General features: G+C 37.1%; 1 non-coding gene across 1 annotated transcript; it reads right to left on the bottom strand.

The window, feature by feature from the left end:
* Positions 1 to 3,577: 3,577 nt before the first annotated feature.
* Positions 3,578 to 3,713, bottom strand: LOC132538506 (small nucleolar RNA SNORA68). Its single transcript, XR_009549860.1, has one exon. It is a non-coding gene; the product is annotated as a small nucleolar RNA SNORA68 (small nucleolar RNA).
* Positions 3,714 to 9,790: the final 6,077 nt, after the last annotated feature.

The following is a 9,790-nucleotide window of genomic DNA, read 5'->3' as shown; positions in this document are numbered from 1 at the left end:
TCCTCTTGGATGGAACTTGAAGACATCATATTGAGTGAGATAAACCAAAAGAGAAGGACAAATACTAAATGACATCACTTATTAGTAGGACTTAATAAACAGGGATGAGGATGGAGAAGACAAAATGAAACATGGACTAGACAGAGTGTATTACACCAAAGAGTTGGGTAGTATGCCAGCTCCCCCAGCTTAAAGCTTCGGTCTCTAATCCTGCTGACTTTCATTCCCTAACCCATGTTAATCTTAAAGGACTTCAAGCTCTATTTCCTGATATTCTTCTGGCACAGTTAAAACGTATTCTTGCTACATGTTCCTCCTGTACAGGTCTAATCGAAACACCTGCTATTCAAACTCTGGGGGTTAATTCTCGAGGTTTAAAGGCCAATGCTCTTTGGCAAATTTATGTTACCCATATACCCAACTTTGGCAAACAAAAATACGTCTTAGTCTCAGTTGATACCTTCTCTAAGTTTATGTGGGCTACAGCTCAGATGGGAGAAAACTCAAAAAAGCTTATAAGCCATATGCTCTCCTGTTTTGTTGTAATGGGGGTACATCTTCAACTTAAAACTGATAATGGGTGTGCTTTTACCAGCAAACAATTTAAAGATTTTTGTTCCCTCTGGAACATTACTCATACTACAGGCATTCCATATAATCCATAGGGCAAGGCATTGTCGAGAGGGCCCATCAGTCTCTTAAGGCTCAATTAAATAAAGAAAAAGGAGAATTGTACCCCCCAATATCCAGCTCGCAAAAGCCTTAACTACATTAAATCTCTTTAATATTTACAAAAACTCAGACCAACCTCATATTATTCTTCATTGGCAAACACCACCCACCCTCCCAGCTATTAAAGTAAAATGGAAAGACCCACTTGATAAAATTTGGAAAGGACCTGACCCCCTGTTGACTATGGGGAGGGGTTTTGCATATGTTTTTCCTCAAAATTACTCCAAACCTGTTTGGGTTCCTGCCCGCCATGACTGGCAATACCCACAGGATGGCACTGATATCCCTGAGGAACAAGAAACACAGCAAGGGACTGGCTGCAAGAGGACTGGCTGCAGGACACACCCCAGGATCCATAATACAACATGGCAGAATCTAAAAAATCTGATTCATAGAACTCTTCCTGCTCCCCCCCCAGAATGTCTTATGCTATGACTGACCAGTTGTGTTTTGTGAGTGAGTGAGTTGAAAAAAAAAAATTGAGTGAGCTGAGTGACCAAATTTTTTTTGTATGACCCATTGTGCTCAGAGTACTCTGAAATTTAATTGACTTTGTATAAAATGGCTGGATGCAGCCATGGTTTCTGGAGACTCCAGAAACAGTCCAAGAATTTGGGGTTTTTTTCCCTCTTTTTGATTTATTTTTTTAAGTCTTGGTATAAATATGAAATGTTTAGTCTTAAACTGTGTGAGTAAAGATGGTTCAACTATGACAGTAAATTTAAATCCACGTTTGAAATGATATGTCTTAGTTACAAAAGTTTTCCTCCTCCTGTGTGTTATAAACTACATGTTTAATATGTGTGTTTCAAGTTTGGTAAACATTAACTTAACAGTTAAAGTGTAACTTTGAAGCTACATTCTTACCAGGAGAGGTAAAATTAATTCGCTAAAGTAACTGAGTATTTAAGGTAAAAGTCTATATATTCAATGTGATAATTCATCATCTCCTAATTTAAAATACAAATTCTCTATACAGGACACTTTTGGAGGGCCCCCAAAAATGTCCTGTAAGATATCTTGTGGAAATTAATCCACAACAAATCTGGCATCTATCTGACATTGTAAATGTTCAAAAAAAAATTGTCACTAAAATGTGTTAACTCTCTAGTTTTTATCAAACCTGAGTTTACTAAAAAGTCCAATGTAAAAATAGTTAAGAATCCATATATATGTATTTTACTAAAATTTGGTTTGAAAATTTTGCTGTACAGAGACTGCTACATGAGGTCACATAAGATGACCTTTAAACAAAATTATAAAGATACCTAAACCAATTATAAACATCAAATTATCAATTATAGTAAACTTCTAATTTGTTACAAAGTTTTTTCATAAGTAATTGACTACAGATATGTTAAGCCTTCTCATGAAGAAGTATCTGCTCATACGGAATCCCCAGAAATTCATCTTGGACCCCTGACCTCTGACATCACCCACAATTACAGCCATCCCCCTGAAACCCATGATGTGACCTGACAGGATCTGGAGAACCTGATTTACAGACTCCAAAGGACAAGACTTTCCTACTGCCTTTCTCTCACCCATCGCTGTCTGCTCTTCCTGCTTCTGCTTCGCCCATCACGTTTTGGTGGTTCCAGGTCACTCTCTACAGAGAAGAAAAGTTCCAGTGGCTGTCCTCCTCCATCAAGATAGACATGCGACATTTTTCCCTGGTCATTGATATTGTACTGAAGCTTCTATTGGACTTGCTGGTACACCTGTGGACACTCCCTTTGCACTGCTGGACTTCTCAAGGACTGACTGTAGCAATCCATGGAACTTTCCACCAGCTGACTCAGTAATTTGCAACACCAGATCATCCCTCTATCCCTCGGCTTATCAGGCCCCCACTCCTCCACCATCAGATAGCCCTCCTCTCTGGTACAGACCTCTCCTGAGTCTCACTCTGTCCCTTGCTACCCTTACTTATCCCTCCCTATCTTGTGCTAGTTCGTTTTGAAGACACTTACACACTATCATTCTGGTTTCTTCTCAACAGGTTTCTGATCATCCCTATGCTGCTTTTCCCCTGACAGAGATAAAGCCTTTTACAGAAATTGACCCAATTATACATGGCCATTAAGTAAGAGGGAGATGTTAGGGAATTGTGAGGATGTGGTTGAGCTTGGAAGGGCTTGAGCCTGAGGGTTGTGTCAATCCTGTTAGTCTCTCTCTCTTAGAGAGGTTGAGCAAGGAGAGACAGTAGAACCCTAAAAGGTATGCCTCTTATCAGTCTCCCTGCCTCACAAAGTGCCCTGCACTCCTGATACTATGGCCATTAGTTAAAAAGAAAGGGGGAGATGTTGGGTAGTATGCCAGCTCCCCCGGCTTTAAGCATCTGTCTCTAATCCTGCTTAACTAAGTACTGGCATGCCTGCATGGCATTGGTTTGATCCCACTTAGAGCTGGGGTCTATTTACATAAACCACTGTTAACTAAGCACCACCCTCCCTCCAGGGCATTGGTGGTTCAGTGGTAGAATTCTCGCCTGCTCCACCCCCTCCTTGTCACACCCTGATTTTCACCAATCTCTTTTTGATCCACCCTCTCTATGTCACACCCTACTTGGCAAGTATATATAAGGACATGATTGTGAGTTTTAGTTTAGTTTAGTTTAGTTTAGCATGGCTTAGATTGCGCTGCGTTTCTCATGAATAAAGAGGTACTGTGTACAGCTCAGCCATGAGTCTCTGGTTTTCTGTCTCTGCCCATGAAGCCAGCCTGACACTGAAGAGATGGACTCTGGGATGAGAGGGAGAGGGAGAAAAGGGAGAAAACTTTGGGGGCCTAGTCTGTAAAGCATTAACTACCTCAATATTTTTTTTAAAATTTTTCCCAGGTGGTGTGTAGAACCTCTAAATTCACATTGAAGAGCACAGAAAGTCCTCCAAAGGTGACAAGGTACCCTTTTCTGTTAGCACCTGTGTTTGTCAAGATATTTTTTTAAAAAAGAAAAAGAAAAAGAAAAAAAATGCTTGGATGGTTTACCTAGTCATTGTTTAACCACATTTGGTAAGTTTGAAAGTTGTTGTTCGGTGAGAGTTGTAATGGAAGAGAAGAATGAAACACTGACTGGATATGATAATTTACATTATTGTGTGAATACTATGTGGAAATTAAAACTGTTGTATAATGAAAAAAATGGGTTCTGGTCCACAACACCTAACATCATCCAAAGATTTTCTTTTTTTATCTTAATTTATTTATAAAAAGGAAAACTTGACAAAACCATAGGATAAGAGGGGTATAACTCCACACAATTCCCAACACCAGAACTCCTTATCCCATCCCATCCCTTGATAGCTTTCCTATTCTTTAACCCTCTGGAAGTATGGATCCAAGGTCATTGTGAGATGCAGAAGGTGGGAGGTCAGCTTCTTTAATTGCTTCCCCACTGAACATGGGCATCAACAGGTCAATCTATATTCCCAGCCTGCCTCCCTCTTTCCATAGTGGGGCAGGGTTCTGTGGAATCAGAGTTCCAGGACATATTGGTGTGATTATCTGTCCAGGGAAGTCTGGTTGGCATCTTGCTACCATCTGGAATGTGGTGGCTGAAAAGAGTGTTAATATATAAAGCCAAACAAGTTGTTGACTAATCATGAACCTACAGGCTGGAGTAGTGCAGATGAAGAGTTGGGGGTGGTATTGTAGAGTATTCATTTTGTAGGTAACTAGTAGACATATTTTAGTTATATTCCAAAGGGCCTGTGGCTATACTAGTTTTTTGTCTTTTTTCCCCTGATCCTGAAATCTGATATGCAGGCGGATCCAAGTTATTGTCTGGGGAGATGATGTCATGGCTATAAAAAGGACCAGAAAGCTGCATCAGGGAAGAGAGTAACTACCAAATATGGGACATGTGTATAAATACTGTTGACTATAAACCCCATCAATTTGATGTAATCTGGGTCCCATATTCATCTTAGGAGCCTATGTGACCTCTGCATCCCTGTAGACCTGAGCCCACATTCTATGGTCATGAGTAGGAACATTCCAAGATGCCCCAATATCAGGACCCATCTTCCTCAGATGTAGCATGGAGTATGTTATCCAGCCTTCCTTTGGAGGGTGGAATATTCTCTACTGTTGTTGATCCATGTTGAGGGCAAGGTCTTATGGGGGCCCATAAAGGGGTCTACTGTGTTGTTCCTGATAGATATGACCTTTAACAATGGAGAGAGGGATGTATTCAAGGTCTATGAACATCATGTCTGTTTGGCAATCTCAGGACTTCCCAAATAGGGTTCAAGCTGACGGGGTGGCCTGATAATTATTACAGAGTCATTGGTAAAATATGTCAGTCTCTTGTCCTTATTCAGCTTTTTCAGTCCTTTCTTTGATAAGGATAGCTTGGAGGTGAGTCATCCATAGATTTTCATAACCAGACTTGAAACCTTGGGCAAGCTACAGACTTCTATTTTTATATAAGTGATACCATAAAAATGGTATCAATTGAAAACTAAGAGAATTATCAATAGATAGTATGTGAAACACACTTGGGAAATCAGAAATGTCATTTGAACTTATCTGTTCAAAACTCATACCTAGATTTGCATAGAGACAAGTCAAATAATTTCATCATTTTTTCAAAGTGTTAAATGAAGATATATATCTTTATGTTTTAAATTTTTACTGTATTCATCTACCTGTTCCTGATATTCTATATATACTGTTTAATAAAAGCAAAGGTGTAGGCCTCAATACACACATCTACACATACCTTTTAAATACAAATATTTTCCAAATAGATGTATATGTAAAATTATAGAAATATAATTACACTACAAATACAGTTAACTTTTTATCACATTAGGGATCCAGCTTCCTTTGTATCTCAAACTTCAAACTACTCTTAAATAGAACTTTGACTAATCATTCAATTGACTTTATTCAAAATAAAAAATATATTTTAAATATTCAAATCATCAAAATAAATGAAAATAAATATATAAATGCTGTAAGTAATCTAAACAATAGATGCTCTTATTTAAAGTACTCAAAATATTTAAATATGCATAGTTCAATTATAATTAATAGTACAGTATGACATAACCCATAGTTTCTCCTAGTGAAACATTTCATAATAATAAAGATCTAGGCTTATAATTTCAGATTCTAGACAGCTCAAATTAACCTCTTCCTATATATATTGTATATGAAGACCTCCACAAAAACCTTTTACTTATCTATTTTAAACTCCTGACAAAATTCTAGCTAGATAATGCATTGCAGAACTACAATATTTTGTTGTTCCTGAATCTCTACTCTTTACAACCCTCTTACTAGCAATTCTTATTTTATTTTTATTTTTTTATGAAATTGTTTATTTTGTAAGAAAGGGAGAGACAGAGTGAGAAATCAGAGCACCTCTGCAGCATGTGTTGGGCTAGGGAACAAACCAGGGCCTCCATACAAGTCTCACCTTCTAGGCTTCACCCCAAGTCATTACTAGCAATTTAACCCCTCTCATTCCTAGAGATATCCCTTTAATCACACTCTTCAATCTTGCCTCTTCAATCTTGAAAGACTAGTGCCCGATTTTCTCACTATCTACTCTTTTTGAAATCTTTTTCAATCTTCCTTATGTTTCTGTATTCTTCCTGAAATAACAGTTTATGATGACCAATAATCTCCTTATGACTACTTAAAAAAAAACACTCCCATTTTCTAACACCTAGGATTAAATTTCAGTTCTGCATTTAACTAAGTGCCATTGCTAAGTCTTTTTAAATTTATGAGCTTCATATGCTTTTACTTCTTAGATGTTTATACAGAAGAAATTATATATATATATATTTGGTGATACTGACAAGAATAAAACATTGATAAATATGTTTTTTCCTTTCTGACTCTGTATCGTCTGCCCTCCTGCATTATATCTAAATATTGTGACTCTGGTCCTTTATTTGAGAATATCAGTAACCTTGTTCCTATACTCTCTTCTTCCTCTGTCTTTATCATGCATTCAGTACTGTTTGTGTGATTCAAACCAAGGTGAACTAGTAATTAATGGTACAGTATGGCATAACCCTTAGTTCCTCCTAGTGATACATTTCATAATAATAAAGAGCTAGGCTTATAATCTCAGATTCTAAACAGCTCAATTTAACCTCTTCCTTCTTCATATATATAATCTTGTATTTGAAGATCTACACACAAAACTATAGCTTATCTCTTTTAAGCTCCTGACATAAACTAGGCATAGCCTTGTCCAGCTAGTTTATTGTTTGATCACTATTCACACTCCAGGTCTTTGTTGTTATTGTTGTTGTTTTGTTTTGATGTTGTTGTTGTTAGTTTTAGTGGATTACTTTTCCAATATCTTAACATCAAATCAATTTATCAGTTTATCAAGTCACTCCCCACATCAAATCTTCAATTGACTTGGCCAATTTAAGTATAGCAATGCTATCACTTAACCACCTGCTTAATAATTTCTGTTCTATTAAATATAGAGAAGCTTTTGTGTTTACATTTTAAAGCAACCCAATAAAATGAATATCATCTTATTCTGAAATTAGTATCAAGAGAATTAGTAGACTGTGTAAAACCAAAAGACAAAATTCATTTTCAGAAACTGCAGGCTTCAAATACTATTACTTTCAAGAAGATGTAGGAATCCATAGCCAGATCTATAATGTTCTATTACTTTGTCACCTAATCTTGAGTATTATTTCAGCTTTTATTTTCCACTTGTCTTCAATAGTAAATTATTCTTAAATAAAACTGAATCTTGAAAACAAAAACTTATAAGAAATGAAACAGAACTGACTGAAAGAAAGCATGGAAATGCTTTGTAGTTGAAAATGCCTTATGTTTGCATCATGGTGTTGATTTTGTGATTGTATATATTTGTCAAAATTCGTACAATGGCAAAAAACATTAATGGTACTAATGGATGCAAATTATACCTTAATAAGTATGACACTTTTTATTTATGCCTTACAAGGGACTGAAATGAGGACCTTGGTCATAGAAGATACCAGCTAATGACCTCCCTAGTCCAATGCTTTTATTCTATATACTTAGAAAATAAAGAGAGATACAGAAAAAAAGAGGGGAGAAATCAAAAGAAAAAGAGAGAGGAGTGATGGGGAAGACACAAGAGCATAGGTTCACAATACAGAGTTCCCTTGGGTGCTATTTGTCTTGTTCTCACTTGATGTTGAGGATCAAGCTGAAGTGGGGTCTCACAAACATGGTAAAATCTGTGCTCTGCACACTGAGTTATTATCCAGCCTATCAAAATAGTTTTTATGGGGCTGAGTAGTGGCACACCTTACAGTACACACTGATGCTGGTTCAAGTTCTGGTTCCTCATCTGCAGAGGAGAAACATCACTAGTGGTGATGCAGTGCTGCAGGTGTCTCTTTTCTAGTCTTCTCTAGCTCTCCCTCTCAACTTTTCCCTATCTCTAGCTAAAATAAATAATTTACTTTTTCATTTACCAGAGCACTGCTCAGCTCTTGCTTATGGTGGTGTAGAAGACTAAATTTAGGACATCCGGTCTCAAGCATGAAATTCTCTTTGCATAACCATTATGCTACCCAACCCCCACCCAAAATTCCTATCTTTCATTTTTTTGGAGAGAGAAGGATATTTATTAATAAGAAAAAACATTTTTGGGGCCAGACAATGGTATACCTAGTTAAGTGCACACATTACAGTTCACAATGACCTGGGTTCAAGACCCCCACCATGCTCCTGCAGGGGGAAACTTCAGGAGTGGTGAAACAGGTCTGCAGGTGTTTCTCTTTCTCTCTCCCTGACTTCTCTCAATTTATCTCTGTCTCAATCTAATAATAAGCAAATAAATAAATAAATAATCTAATGATTTTAAGCAGCTATGTTCATTGGAATAAAATGATATCTATAAACAAAGACACCATATGATACGTAAATTGGAAATAAACCAAATAATTAACAAATATACATTAGAAAATGATCAAAATTAAATAAATACAAACTGACAGCCTGATACTATTATTGATATATCCTCTTATGCCGGGCTAGCCTGAGGGTGCTTCTTCCCAGGCACATGTTTTCTAGGTTGGAGAGAACTTGACCAGAGCCAACCTAGGCTGCTGTACAGGAAAGGGGTCAGGAACTAGTGCAAGAGACTCTGGGACTCATGGAGCGGGAACACACAATGCCCTGCTGCGTTTATTGATCTGCCTTTAAATATCTTCTGAGATGGAAGTGGTAGGGTGGAAAAAGAAGTACATAAGATAAGGGGGCGGAGTGGAAAAAGAGCTTGAACCAGTGGGGATTAAATCAATTGGTATTAAACCAATGGGGATTAAACCAGGGCGTGTCTCAAACAAAACAATGATTACGTAAATAGACCACAGCGTTAAGCAATGCAGGGGAACCTGGATGACACAGATAGAAACAGAAGCACAACTAGCCAAAGGAGAAATGATGACCAACACTCTTATAGAGCTCTGCAGTCAAGTTATAAAAGATTTATTTATTTATTTATTTATTTATTTATTTTTAGATAGAGAAAGTGAAGACAGACAGGGAGAGGCCACAGAATGAAGGCTTCCTTCCAGATATTGAAAAGAAAAGACATTGCTGTGGGGCAGGAGTAGATAGCATAATGATTAGAAACTGACTCTCATGCCTGAGGCTCCAAAGTCCCAGGTTCAGGCCCCTGAACCACCATAAGCCAGAGCTGAGCAGTGTTGTGGTAATTAAAAAACAAAGATAAAAAGGAAAGATATTGCTGAAACTTTGCACAAAACAAAGTAGTACACCATCAAAGTTAGCTATTTCATCAGCTCCCACTATATATATATATTTTAAGTAAAAAGTTGATTACATTCAAGTCCTACAAAAGTAATAATATATTTACATCTTACTCTAGTTAGATATATATTATTATCTGTTGTTCCTAGGAAATGTCATGCCTTTTGCTTAGGATGACTCTGACACTACAAAAAAGTATTATCTTAAATATTTTGCATTAGTTTACTGCTTTGTGCATAACAAGTTATTATGACACTTTAACTAAAATCTGATTTTTAACAATGTATAATTTAATAACCTT

The sequence above is a fragment of the Erinaceus europaeus genome, chromosome 4, assembly GCF_950295315.1.
Source record: "Erinaceus europaeus chromosome 4, mEriEur2.1, whole genome shotgun sequence".
NCBI lineage: Eukaryota > Metazoa > Chordata > Mammalia > Eulipotyphla > Erinaceidae > Erinaceus > Erinaceus europaeus.
Note: the sequence above shows the minus strand (reverse complement) of the source record. Positions and strands in the feature narration are given on the sequence as shown.